The 14,883-nt window shown below is 38.4% G+C and overlaps 1 protein-coding gene across 4 annotated transcripts in view; it reads left to right on the plus strand.

Annotated features, from left to right (window-relative positions):
- Positions 1–14,883, plus strand: part of NCK2 (NCK adaptor protein 2) — an 85,928-nt gene that overhangs the window by 27,399 nt on the left and 43,646 nt on the right. For 2 of the 4 annotated variants that reach the window (XM_031605171.2, XM_090128035.1), the window contains exon 2: positions 5,173–5,244. The exons of 1 other annotated variant lie outside the window; for it this stretch is intronic. The gene's annotated coding sequence lies outside the window, so the exon portion shown is untranslated. Of the gene's footprint in view, positions 1–5,172; positions 5,245–14,096; positions 14,480–14,883 lie in introns of those variants that run through there. One more of the 4 variants, XM_031605172.2, reaches the window with a different exon arrangement.

Genomic DNA, 14,883 nt, shown 5'->3' on the forward strand with positions numbered 1-14,883 from the left:
GTAAATGAGTTATGTGAGGATATGCAGCTAGGAGGTTGAAATACTAAGGATGTACTAGCACTTTGAATACACGTTGGGTTTCTTTTTGTTTCGAGCAAATTCAGGCAGGCATTGAGCTTCGAAGTGCTTTTTGCTGATCTGTCTGCTGCTGCATGGCACTGGGTTGTGCTTGCCCAATTGTCTGTACAGTTAAAATATTTTGAGCGTAGCATATTTTGATGTAACTTCATTTGAAATATCTGCCTAATGGAGAACTCTTAATGGAATACTTTAATAGCCCAAAGTGGTTACCTGCAATTGCTCTAGTGTATTTCAGTCAATTACAAAGGAAGGCAATATTTAATGTTGAAGTGGAGCTAGATGGTGTAATGAACTGGCAGATTGCCAGTATGATCTTCTCAGCAGGAGAATTTGTATTAATGTGGTGCTTTTCATTTGTTCTCCAGAAGGTCACCAGCAATACGTCAATTGTTGAATTTTATCATAGTTATCAGAGTCACTTGAATGACTTATCATTTGAGTTGAAATTCCCAGCCTGTGCAGTGCAGGTTTATGGTCAGGTCATTTTTGTGTATTAGCATATTAAGTATCAAAGAGATTATTTTAGCTCTTTCTTGTCAGAATTTAAATAGAAAGTGGTTGGATATTGGGAAGGGAGCCTGAGAGAATTGTCATTGCAAATAGTCATTGTAAGGCTGAATTTGGATTTCAGTCATGGGGATAAAGAAATTGGGGCACATCACAGCTATTAATGAAAGGGAAGATGGTTAATAACTTTGGAGGTTACTTTTCAGATAATCATTTTCAGATAATCATCAGAGCACGGGTTTATTCTGAGTGTTGTAATCTTCTAAGATGATGCAGTTAAATTTAAGGCGCACATTTTGTTAGATGCTCCTGATCCTTGTCTTTTGGTATTTGTTTGAAAGCACCATGTTCAAATCCATTTTTGACAACTCAGAAGTGCTTTTTCACTGTGGGACTTCAGCAATTCTTACGTTTGAGAGGTTTTGGTCTAGCAAACCAATGCAATTGAAACAGACAGATTTATCTTTCTACCTTGCATGTTTGTAATCACTTGTTCACCTAAATCCTGTATTCTGTGTTTCCTGTTCCTTATTGTCATCTTCCATACCTTTGTTCTGGACCTAATGGTAATTGTAGGTTGTAAAGATGGTCGTGACTTGCAAGAGGCCTTGGCATTCTGCATATATAAGCATTGGGACACTTGAAATAGTCTGGTACTATAAAATCACAGACTGGTTGAGGCTGGCAAGGCCCCCTGTGTCTATCAGGACCACCTGGAGCAGGATGCCTAGGCCCATGGTCAAGTAGCTGCTGGAGATCTTTAAGGAGGAGTCTGCACAACCTCTCTGAGCAGTCTGTGCCAGTGCTCCGTCACTCAGAACATAGAAGTGTTCCGTCCTCTGTGCACCTTCCCCTCAAGTGTTTACAGGCACTGATGAGATTTCCTTGAGCCTTGTCCTCCCCAGGCTGAACAGTCTCAGGTTTCCAAGCATCGCCTCATAGGAGGGATACTCCAGTCCCTTCATCATCTCAATGGCTGTATATTGGTCTCTCTCCCATATATCCAGGTCTCTACTGGTGGTCCCAGAACTGAACACATTCCTCCAGGTGTGGCCTGGAGCTGAATTGAATTATGACCTGCGTATGGTTATAATACCAAAAAGTATTGAGTCTGAAGCACTGATTATGCCTTGGGTGCTGTGCTGCTGCTGGACGGCCATGACAGTGGCTGCCTGCCTTACTTGAAGCCCTTTGGAAAATGTAGACTCATTTCCAGAGTTTCCTCATGTGTGGCAGTTTGTCTTGTGGGTGGACTGTGAGTATCACCCAGTGACTATTTGCCCATGTATTTTTGAAGCCTTTTGGAGGTTACAGGAAATGATTTTGTATTTTCAAAGCCTAAATATTCATGACCCGCCCTGGCTTTCTCAGCAGATATGGCCTTCTAGAGTTTGGCTGTTAGAACACCATGGCAAAAAACCCCACTTGTGATGCAAAGCCTGTGGTTCAGATGCATGCCATCTCAAACCGTAACCACTGTTTCCATTCACCATGTGTGAGAAGGAAGATCTCAGAATTGCCTAACTGAAGTACTGTTTCAAGGAATGTATTTGATGCATAAGTGAATTTTTTGTGGCCCAGGTTTTTACCCTGAGTTTGAGGTACTTGGCAAGTTGCAGTGTTGCCAGTGAAGCTCTTGGTGGGGGAGGTATGATAGAAATAGATTCGTACTTCTTGGGGAATGATTGTTAATGAAAGTCAGAGCATAAATATTTTCTGGCTGTTGTGTAGTAAAATGAAGACTTCTACCAGGAGAAAAACAGAATTAGAGGTCAAAATGCAAAGGAATTGAGCCCAGAAAGGAAAGACCTGAATGCATCTTGCGCTGTTGTGTCTGTGCATCTGAGCTTTATTTCAGGCAAAGTGTTGGTAGGAATGAGATTTTCTTGTGTATTTTCCTCCTTTGACTCTTCATTTGTTTGGAGTTGCTTCTAATATCTGTTAATTGGGCTGTGCAAATGAAGCCTATCTTTCTGTACAAAATAGTTTTATTAAAATACTTTCATAACTCATTTTTTTATTATATATTTACATACAAGTTGGACTTTTACTTTCCCCAGCTGTGCTTTCTCTCTAACTGGTAAATACAGGGTTCATTTTTCAGGTATTGATGGTCAACAGTCCTGTATTTCTGCTCACTTTTCAAGGCAAGTTGTAAACACTGATGCACATTTGTGAAGTTGGGAGCAGTTGCTTGGAGTGTTGAGTTTTTCTTTAAAGAACAGAACCCCCAAATCCCCTGAAGCAATGTCAGCTGTTTGATGGACTACTTTATTTGTGGATTTTAATAGACAGTAGATCATTTGTGGGGTGAGAGGGTTGTAAGAGTACTATTTATAAGATCTTGTAACAAAATAAAGTAACTTTTGCTTTCTTTTATTTTTCCTCTTGTGATAGCAGTTTTTTTGTAGGAGAGAAACATGGCCTACAAAAAGAAATGGGGATTGTTTAATCTGGAGAAGAGGAGGTTTATTGCTGTCCATGAGAACCTGAAAGATTTTGTGGGCAGGTGGAAGTTGATTTCATCCTCCGGGTTGCTAGCGATAGGAAGAGAGGTAATGGCCTTAATGGCCTTGCACTAGGGAAGGTTCAAGTGGGATATTAGGAAAAATTCTTTCTCTGGAAGAGTAGTCAAGCATTGGAACAGGCTGCCTGGGGAGATGGAGTCACCATACCTGCAGGTATTCAAGAAACGTGTAGATGTGGCAGTTTGGGGCGTGGTTTAATGGGCATGATTGGTTGATGGTTGGACTAGATGATCTTAAAGTCTTTTTTTTAAGCTTAATGATGCTATGACTCTGAAAACGTTTAGCTGTCAGGAAAAGAGATCTACCTTGCCTTAGGGTTTTTAATGTTGCTTCATTGAAGTATTGTTTCCCTTTATAATGTATCTTGAAATCTGTCCTGTAATTTAGAGTGTGGAGCAGTTCTCATAGAGAATAATGGTTTGTGGAGATTAAGAATACAGTAACTGGACAGGAGAATTGATTCAGCAAAATGTAGTTGTCTATTTACTGAAAACTTAGTGTTGTAAAGAGTGTGGCTGCAGTGTACTGGGCATTTTGGCTTGTACTTGAGCACAAAAGAAGGGATGGCAGGTGGTATGTCTTTCTCCCATTGCATCAGCTCTCTGCCATTACAGATGTATTTTCATTCATGCAGTGAACAATACTTCATCATAATTTGGCCTCTTCTGTTTTTTTTTTTTCGCCTTCCTTGTGTGTCAGGAGCAGCATCCTACTTAACTTGAAATTTCAGAGTAGCTGGGGAGTACAAACTGTTTCTTCTAGCCTCAGTGTTTATCAGTTTAGGGATTCATCAGCTCCCCTTCTCTCCTTGTAAACCGTGGAAGTCCAAACCTTGCTTTCAAATGTCTTTGGAACATACGTACAATACTTTCTTCAGTACTTTTTTTCCCCTCCCCTTTTATTAAGATGAATTAGATGAATTGCTCTCTTTAATTGAATTTCTTTGTAGGATACTTTTGTAGTATGGAAACAGATTTGAATTCTTTCAGGGAAGATTTTGAACACAAACATTTGTGCATGAGTGGCCTTTGAATGAGTAAGATTGTAATAATGTTGTTATTAGCTAGGGGTTGCAGGACAGGAAGATGCTCGGAATTTTTTCCTTTGGTTTGATTTGGAGCTTAACAAATTTACACAACCTGAATTTGTCAGACTTACTTCGGAGCTGGAAGTCTCATTAGAAAATAGAAACAAACTGTTGAAATAATCTGAGATCTCTTCTGAAATACTACTTTATGGCTAGTAACACTTCACAGAATCACAGAATGGCCAGGGATTGGAAGGGGGACCTCAAGGATCATGAATCTCTAACCCCCTTTCCACATGCAGGGCCACCAACCTCCACGTTTAATACTAGGCACTTAATACAGCAGGTCTTGTTGGAGAAGCCCTCTGAAGGTTGGAGCGGGGTTAAGGCCAGAACTGGTACCTTGTTGAGGTGAACTTTGAGACACAGGCAGAAGATGTTGCTGTGCCCAGCCAGCCTTGTGGGGAGCTCTTCTACACATCCAGACAGAACCTCCCTAACGAGAATTCTCCTTGCCAGCTTCAGAGTTCACTCTGACTTGTGTTGGTGGGCCCTGAATCACACATCATAGGCCAGGGACAACTTTTCCAGTACCCAATGAGTAGAAATTATCTGTCCCTCAGACTGCTGCCTGGGTTTTTGCTTCCATGCTCAGTTCTCCATGTGTGATTGTGTTTTCCTTTAGGAAGATGCGAGTTAAACTTGCTAGTGTGAAAGTGAAAGGAGCAACAACTGTAGCAGCTCAAATGCAATTTCTAGAAGTGTTGAATTTTTGGTTGGGCTTATTCACTAATTTTTCTTTGTATTGTGGTGGCTGGGCTTGTTCCCTGGGTAGTTTGGATGTTCTGCGGCATACTGATATCCATCCAGAAAATATATAAATGCAGATTCAACTTACAGTGAAGAGATGGATCAAGCTGAAGTCATTCTGCCTTCTCTTCATAATCTCTTAAGAGATTTAGTAGAATGAAAACCAAATTGTCTAAAGGTCTAACTTTAGTGCTAAAACTGTGTTGTTTGTTATTTCAGATAGTTGTGTACATAACTTTGTTGGGGAGTCCTGCCTTTCACCGCCTGGATCCTTTTAACGGTGTGCCAAAGGTGAGTGATTCAGGCCTTATTTTTATATCTAAAGATAAGGAGCTAACTGGATATATTGCTTGGTTGTGCTTTCATGTGGTGTGATGCCTGTAATTTTCTTGAGGCTGCTGGATCATTTATTAAATAGCATATCATCTTCTTTCTGTGATCTGAGACAAACTAGTTCTAGCTCTTGCTTGAATCACAGAATTGTAGGGGTTGGAAGGGACCTCCAGAGATAGAGTCCAACCCCCCTGCCAAAGCAGGTTCCTTACACCAGGTTGCACAAGTAGGCATCCAGGCAGGTCTTGAATATCTCCAGAGAAGGAGACTCCACAACCTCCCTGGGCAGCCTGTTCCAGTGCTCCGTCACCCTCACTGTAAAGAAGTTCTTGTGCACATTGGTGCGGAACTTCCTATGCTCCATGAAAAGGTAGAAAGATAGGATCAAATTATTAATTATGTGCTGACTACTGCTATAACTGTTTTTTGGCTCCTACCTCCTGTTTGCTACCTACTGCTTTGGCTTAGGACACTTATCCTAGAGAAGATGTAGATGAAGTGTATTGCTGTGGGAGGTATGGAGGCATAATAGTAATTCCTAGCCTTTGGTTTAGCAGCCTCAGTGTTATTCTTTGATTTCTGAAAACTAACTAATAACTTAGTAATTAGTGAAATGAAAGAAGGTCTGTATATTTGTGGTGATTGGTTCTTTGTTTTATTATTTATTTTTGGGGAGCCTAGATCAGAATTGCATTCATTATATACAGAGTAACTTCCTGAACTGTTTCTGAAGACTGAATTGACATTACAGAGCTGATAGTTTCTATCTTGTGGCAGATCTGCCCATGTGCTTGGTATATGTACCTTGTTGTTTTTTCTTTTAATAACTTTTAATGAAATGAAACCTCATTACAACTGTTTAAAAAAAAAAAAAAGGAAAAAGGCAGAACATTTAATGAACTTAGAACTTTGTACTGACTACAGCACAGAAAAGGGAACTTTACCATACAAATTTACTATTTCTTATTCAGGTTCTCTGTTTACAAACTAAAATAAAATTACCTTCTTCAGAATGAAGTTATGATGGCTCATTATTGACATTTTGTAGTCCTCAGATGAAAAGCAATGCATGAAGTCTTCACGTGTCTTGATTTTGCTGAGTTCTGTTAAATGGCTGTTCAGTGAAGTGTTATCAGACATTAAACAAATTAATGTCAATAAAATGGAGATTAATCAGTTAGAATTACGAGTGCAATCCAGTCTTAAATTTATCACCTATGTTATTGGAAATGTATTTGGAAATGATTGGGTTTCTTTCAAGGTAATAGAAAAGAAAATTCTGAAGCACTTTGAGGTGGGTTGACTTTTGCACTACATTTAAAGGTTAATTTATATCTATCCACTACATTCAAAGATGATTTTATAACTCTGGCCTTCCCAGCAGATCAGAATGTGTAGCCTTGAACACTCTGTAATTATTTTTTGAACAACAGTGAGAAATCTTTTGTAATAAATTTTAAGAGCGAGTGGTTGGTTTGTTGATTGTTTTTTGTTTTTAGGTATTTTTTTGGTGCATGTAGGTAGCAGATAAAGTAAAAAAGCTCTTGAAATGGCCATTGATGTAAATAGAAGACAAATATGCAATCCCCAAAACAATAATGATTCATCTAACGAGGAACTTAATCGTAGTAAAATGATTATAATTTTTCTACTGAAATTTCTGCTCAAAATTCAGCTTGTTAACCATGGCCCGGGCCTTGTATTTGTTTCAAATATGTAATATAAAATTACTGTCTTTTGGTGTCTTTCATCATAGCTTTCACTTAAATTTTCTATTAAAAAAAAAAAAATCAATAAAACAAAAGCTTCATCACTTTTTTTGAAAGAAATAGGTATTTGGAGTCTGGCTTTAGCGTGCTTTTAATTCAAGCTGTTTCTGAGTCAAAAATCTTTTTTTCTTCTACCCTTTAAAATGAAAACTTAAAAAACAAGACCAAACAAACATCAGGAACACCCAGAGCAAACATTTTTACTGCAGATGAAGGTTTTATATAGTTCCCAAAAAGACAATAGCTTGCTAAGAGGAGGAGAAGAGCAGCCTTTTTTTTGTCTTTGGACATCTCAGTTGCTTCCTTCACCCTTTTAAGTGTAGGTATACAGAATACTTGCTCTGTCCAGTCAGGCAACACTTGATTTCAGTAGGAAAATTAAATCTCATTTCTTTATTATTATTTAACATCTCTGTCCCTTGTATGCACGTGCATACCGTTGTGCATGTTTCTGATGGACTGTATTGAGTTTGGTAAAACTGATTCTGCAAAACGTGGAACATTCTAATGCCTTTCCAAAAAGGAAATTAACGCTTATATGTAGCTTCAGTAAAGCTTGTGCTTGAAGTGCTTCATCGAATCAGAACCTAGTAAATATTTTGCTCTTAGAAAAGCAAATGTGGTTGTTAAACGTTCACAAGTGACACTGAAAATGGTCTTTGTATCTCACCAAACTTCAGGCAGTATTGGGTTCTCACAGGATTTAGTTGAATCTGTGAACTGTGGCGTAACTTGTGTGTGTCAAATGGTTATCTTTTATCTAACTGCACACTTTGAGTTGTTTGTTTCTCTTTCTTTCTTTTCAAAAAAAGAGCTGTACAGAAAGGTACCTTTTTTGTTGTTAAAACCTTTCTATCATTTCTGTAGTTACAGTAGTTTGAAGGTAGAATGTACAATATTCTGGCAATTTATTGTAGTCATTCAATTGCTGTAAACTCAAAACTATCCTAAAAGCATTTGACTATTATAGAATGTGATATTGCATTTAATATTATTCTATGATTTTGAACTTGTTACTCTTTCACTTAGTTTCTTTGTAAAAATAAATAAAAAATTGCATCTTGTATTTCACAGCAAAATGCTTTCAAAAGTGGTTGCACTATTAATATCTACCTTCTAGTAGTAATGTCTAGATAATTTGTTTTGGGAAATATTCTTTACTAGTATAATTTTTTTTTTTTTTGAGAATAAGCTTGCCTTCATATATACCTTCCTGAAATGTACTGTTTGGATATGCAGGAAGGTAGATAGGTACAGAGAAGGTAGATAGTCTGAAGAAATTAGAGAGGTAAGCAGATGAAGCTCAGTTATCACGGTCTTTTCGTGCTCAGTAAATTTGCCAAACTGAGATCAGATGTCAGTGGTTACAGTATTAGGACACTTCGTGGAGAGCCTGGTCTGCAGAGGTATTCAGACAGCTGCTATGCAAATGCACACGTGTTGCAAGGCAGGAGACTCACTGACAGCTTCTGAAAGAGCAGTCGTCTTCATTTAAAGAGGTAAAAGCACCACACTGATTTCAACTGATGCAACTGTCTGCAATGCTGTATGAAAGTGCTGGGTTGTTTTTTTTGTGGCTCAGCATGTTTGCACTTGTTAATGGATTTTTGAGGAGTTGAAAACCGAGGAGAATAGTTCCTATTCTTAACGTACCATATGAGGTGGTTTCATGGGGAGTTTTTGTTCTGATGGTAATTAGATGAATGAAAAGTATGGACTGAGCAGATTTCTACATTCTTTTCCCAAGAAGAATAATCATGTATTTATGTCAGTTATCATATGTGTCTAAAGTGTTGATTTTAAGCCTTTGAGTATAGCTTTTAATATTTCTTAAAATATTTATGGAAGCTCAGTATAGCTATTAGTTTTATAGAACACTGCTGATTATCTTGTGCTGGTGATACAATACTTTCTAAATGATGGTAATGAATATTAGAGAGGAATGCTTTCCCTTCTGCTCTCGTGTCCACATAACCAGCAGTATACCCCCCAGATGTTGATGTGGTGCATGATAGATTTTCACTAAATTAAATATTTTTTTCCAATTTTGATTAATTTTTTTCTTATTGTAATCAAATTGTGATTGTTTACATGAAAATGTAAGCATGCTTTTCTTTACTAATAATATCAAAGTAGATTAAGAATCGTTTGTCTATTTTTTTTCCTTTTTTCCTGACTGCTTCAGATTCAACTTAACTTCTACTGCTACCTACAAACCAAATCTATTATAGCCCACAGATGACATTTGTGACTCACTGTAACTGCTATCCATATGATTTCTGTGCCACAGAGAGCACAGCCCAGCTTTCATCAATATGTGTACCTTCAGCTTAGTGAAAACAAAAAGATGACAGCATCTTCCCAGGTGGAAGTTGTTTTGTGGTTTGGTGGTCTGTATGGACTTCAGCTGTACTTTTATCCAACGTGTCAGTTTTCTAAGCCAAAAAAGGACTTTGCCTGCTAACTGTATTTCTCAGCTCTTGAATACAGCTATGAATTGAACTACATATTATTAATGTGTATGAGTATATATGTGTACGTACAAATAAACTAAGATGAAGCTTGTGCCTCTTTGTTTATAAAATGATAACAAAAGACCTGCTGACCAAGCCTTGTGTCTTGACCAGTGCTAAATGGAATGCTGTCAAGCTAGCTGAACCCATATTTCCTGAGTTACTAAATGAACATATTCCTTCGTTGAGCTGGTTTCAGTTAGAGTGGAATACACACCTCTTTTCTCAGAGACAGCTGATGTGGTTTAGAATACCATCTTGAGAATCCCTTGATGATAGTTCATGCAGTCAGTCTACATTAATGGAAGAGTTCCTGATTTGCTGAAAAACTTTGTTAGGTAAGTGTTGCATATGAAGGCGTATATCCAGGAGAGTCAGCTGGAGAGCTTGGAATGTGTGGATTTTAAGCAACCCCTGTTCCAGCACATTGTGCAGTGTGATAAGGCTGTATCAGCACAGGGGCAGTTTAGTAATCCACTGCCCTCCTGGAGGAGGAAATAGATTAGCCAGGCAGCCAAGGCTGACGTTACCAAGCACTAGCTACCCTAATAGCTCTGTCCTGCCCCAGGAAGGAGCTGCTGTTATCTTCTGCTTGCAAACTTTTCCTGAAGATGCCCTCCCGTCATCTTTCTCAGGGATGCCAGGTTTGTTTCACAGCTTAATAGTTTGGGGGCTTGACTTAGGGCTTTACAGAATGAGGAGTGCAGGCCAGCATTGGCATAAGTCCTGGTTATAAAATCAGTTGCAGAATTGTTTCTCTATTTCATAATTGCTGGAAGACAATTCTTCTGTTTTGAAGGTTCTGAGGGAACTTAAAATGATCCATTGTTTGTGTTACAATCAGGGTGTAAGTTAATAGAATGCAGCTAAAATTGTAAATGCCCACGTTTTCAATAGTGCTCTTAACATATTCCATATGAAAATACATATCATTTGAATATTTAAATGTATATGTTATATTGAATGCATTATGATATTAAAAAACTTTACTTGCTTTACTTTTGATGAATGGGATGAGACTGTTTGCAGTTCATGATCTTTTGTGTGTTGAAGAGGCATTCTTAGTAACTGCTAGAATTGGTAGATTTTACAAAACAAAATATTTTAAAAAAATCACTGTCATAGATTTGCTATGGAATTCTGTATCTGATAACTTGCTTAATTAATCTCGGATTACAACTACTATTGGCACTGTGCTGACAAAGCCTGAATTGTGCTAAGCAGAGTGAACTGAGAAAAATGAGCTTGTCCTGTCGTATTTTGTTTAAGCCTATAGTAATATGAGGCATAGAATTCCACGCATATGGAAGTAAACCTTTTAAATTCGTTTTTTTTCTCTCCCTGACCTTAAGTTTGTGAGTCTAATATTAAGACATCATAGCTCCTTGCAATGTCTTGGATTTTACACTCCTTTGTGCTCTTTCTCTCCATGCTCTTTTGTTTCAGGGATCCCCTGCAGCTCTCATTTTATCCCTCCTTTATTTGGAGGCTGTTTCCTGCATCAGCTGTTCTCAGTCGTTCCCCATAATAGAGCCTATGTTCAGGTCATTTGTTACCTGTTCTCCTACCCTTTTCCCCTCATGTCTTTTACTTATCCTGCTCTTGATTTTGGACACAGCAGCTGCATGCTTGGTCCTCCTAGCAGGCATGCTGCTGCTGTCTTTGTGACTTGCAATTTTTTTTTTTCATGCTAGTCTGAGTCTTTGCATTTCTTCTTAGCACTTCTTTTCCCTCTTGCCATTTGTTGCACATCTTCTCACTAACTTAAATAAATAAATGTACCTATAGTCTGGTATTATTTTGTGGTGGGAAATACTGATATCTTACCTGATGTGTTCCTGTATGCAAGCTGAGCGTTTTCTGCTGGTGCCTGTGGCTGCAGGAAGCGATGTCAGAGAGATCCTTTGCCTGAAGCAACTGGTAGGTGGGGGATCTGCATTTTCCCAAGAAGCTGATTTGGAATTCTCTATCCATCTTGTACCAGAATCATTCATCTTATTGTCTGTTGGTGCTTAGAATGCTCCCTGATGAGCTGAGTTGTTTCATACCATTAGTAACCAGGTACCATCCCAGAAAATGCTGCTGAGGTGTGGGTTAGACCATCTTTGTGTGATTCCTGAATTTGTCTTTCAGGATTAAACAGAGCAAGCATTGGTTTTCATCTCTTTATTCTCCCTGAAAACTGTTGAACACCATTTAATACCAGCTCTGAATTTAGATAAGATTTGGAAAGATCTGTTCCATCATGGCTGGAGTGAGTACTGCGTTGTAATGATAAAGATGGAGCATGTTGTAGGGTAAAGCATATATCTCAAATACAAGAAGTTGTGTAAGATTTACTCAGATGTTTTCACTAGAACAAGTTTTTATTTATACTTACGTGTGTGTGTATGTATATAATATACAATATATGTGTATAATATACGTATTTATATAACACGTGTATATATATTTATAAAACTGTTTTTTTTCAACAACTTTGTAAGCAAGGTTTTGACAGTGGTGCTCTTTAGACCTTGAACCTTACCATCAGTGAAATAACAGCAGCTTGCATTCCCAAATGCTGACTTATGCTCCAGGCACTGTTGGGATACACAGTTGCTCTGAAATACTTTCTGAAAGGGAGGGAAATTTCAGGATCTATAAATTGTACCTTTTTCCCATGTGTTACCTTCACCACGCGGCCAAAATGGCGGGGGAGATGGTGGTGGTCACATACATGTGGTGGGCTTATGTCTGCTTGTGTGAGGAACAGCTGCTGCTATTCTTGGGGAGAAAAAAGTGGAAACAGTGCTATCAGTGGGTTGCTGCAACCAGCTCTCTGGCTGTGGTTTAAGAGAAGCTGAGGAAGGTGATGGCATGAAGCAGGCTAAGGAACAGATTCTGGCCCATAAGTGCTGGCTGGACATCTCTGCCTCCTGAGTCTTGGCTCATTCTGTACAGTCCTTAAAAAATAAGAGTAAAAACAAGGAAGGCAACATTTGATGCAATGCACAGGACTACTTACCTTTGTGGAACTAAAACTTGTTTTCAGGGTTGAGAATTTTTGAACCTAAATGTATTACACAGTGGAGAACCAGGAACGCGGCATCAATTAACACTTTACTGCAAGACCTATTCCTCAGAGCTTAATTCTCAACAAGGAGCACAAGAGCAAATAAACTGGAAATGCTTGGTATTAGTCATTTGAAGCATTTACAGGCTCTGTGACCCAGGAAAGGATAACTTATTTTCCTGTTCATCCCAAAGTTCACCAGGAGATGTGGTGAATGCCCTGTCTCTAGAGGCAAGGCTGGATCAGGTCCTGGGCAACCTGATCAAGCTGTGCATGTCCCTGTTCATTGCAGTGAAGCTGAAACAGATGACATTTAAAGGTCCCTTCCAACTCTAAGGATTGTATGATTTTGGGTGGACAGGAGATGTTTGTATCTTCTCTCCTCTCACCTTTCTGTTCCATCACCTTGAGATAATTTGTGAATAAACTTCATACATGTAATATGGGTTTTTTTGGTGAACTAGGGGAATTATTTCTTGTCACTTCTTTCAGTCACTTATTCACAATTCTAGTGTTAGCATATGAATTTTCTTGGAAAGCTAATCGGTGTGGCCCAGTGCAAATTTGATAATGCTTCTGGCTTCTCTATAAGATCTCATATAGGTAATGAAGAAATGGTCTACTGTTGTTTTAACATTCCTTAAAACAGAGCTGTGGTGTTTTGTTCTTGAGTTTTTAATACTAGCAATATTAAGGTGCTGTTAGAGGCTGCGAAACACTAAATATTTTGTATGGCTCCCAGCTTAAACTGTATATGGAACAATAGTCACTTTACTGAAACTTGGTACCAATATAAATTATTTTATTTGTATTCATCTAGAAGGACTAAAACTTATAGCTAAACTTCCAAATTTCAGACCTGTGTGACTTTGAACTAGTTTTTCTTTTATTTAATTTTGATTCAAGTACAGATACTAATTCCCGCAGTCTCTCTTCATGTTTGGAAATTGTTTGGCTCTACTGTTTCCCTTTCACTCTTGTTGATGCATTTTATTGTTATCTAGTGTGAGAAAAGAAGAAAACATGTCCATGAGTGAGGATAGAACATCCCATCAGTGTGAAAGTACATAACGTTTTTAGATGAAAGGGAATATGATGTAGCAGCCAAAGCCAAATGTTTAATTTTGAACTGATTTGCTTATTGCAGACTGATTTTTTTTTTTTTTTTTTTGCAGAAAAGTGGGGGCTGTGGAGAAATTTCTGGCAGAAGATAAAACGATAGAAGGGGATTTAGGGAAAAGATCACTTTTGTTGAAGCACTGGAGTTGAGAGTAGTTTACTTTTTCTTGGTTTTGGGTAACAGTTTCTATGGGAAAACTCAGGTTTACTTTCAGAAGCGTACTTTCCAGAGCAGCAGCTCTAGTGCAGTGGAAAATCATGTTAGGGCTAACAGCCATGCAATGACTTCCTCACTTACCCTTATCTGGGTGAGCAGTGTTACAGCAGCTGAACTGCGAGGTAAGAGTTCAGAATAAAGTGCATCTTTTTCGTGTGCTTATGGAAATCTGTGTTCTGTGGAGAGTGTTTTGCAGAAACGCTCATAAATTAGAAAAAAATAAAATCCTTCTTCTCTGTCCCATTCTCTGAATGGTGTTTCTTTTTGGTATAGGCACGTACCCCTCCCCTTAGGGGAATTAACAGACTTCCTGCTGTAGTCATGTGGTAGAGCATTCACAAGTACTACTTTTTTTCTGAAAGGCACTCACTCAAGCTGGAGGAAGATACGTAAGAAATATTTTGTGAAAAGAAATGAATGCTGCCAACATTCCAGGACAAGAGCGCAGTCTTGACTTAAATGTAAATGATTTTGAAGATCGGTAGGATAGATTGACTTGAGACCCATTTTATTGGGAAAGGTAAAGCTTTAGAGAGTTTCATCTGCATTTGTGTTTTGGGGGTGTTAAGAGGTGTTTGACTCTGAGAAGTTTGTTAGATTAAAGGGGAATAGATGACTTCAGGGGGGAGACTTGGGTGACTGTTTCTTATCTTGGCTCCTGCTTTTCAAATTGTGTAGCATTAGTGCAGCAGTCATTGATTTCACCAGTAAGTGATTTGTGAGGCTGTTACATATCAATAGAAGATGCTGGAAAATATCTTCATTTTCAATTGCACCTCCTCTAGGCATGCGTCCTATCGGAAAACTAAAAAGGTGGCTTTGAGTGACCATCTCCAGTGTGATTTTCATCAGGAAGGTGCATAAATTTAAATAGAAATAAACGTAACTAAATCTAACTGAATCAAGCACTGCATCTTTCAAGCT

This window comes from Phasianus colchicus, chromosome 1 (assembly GCF_987193195.1).
Source record: "Phasianus colchicus chromosome 1, bPhaCol1.hap1.1, whole genome shotgun sequence".
Taxonomy (NCBI): domain Eukaryota; kingdom Metazoa; phylum Chordata; class Aves; order Galliformes; family Phasianidae; genus Phasianus; species Phasianus colchicus.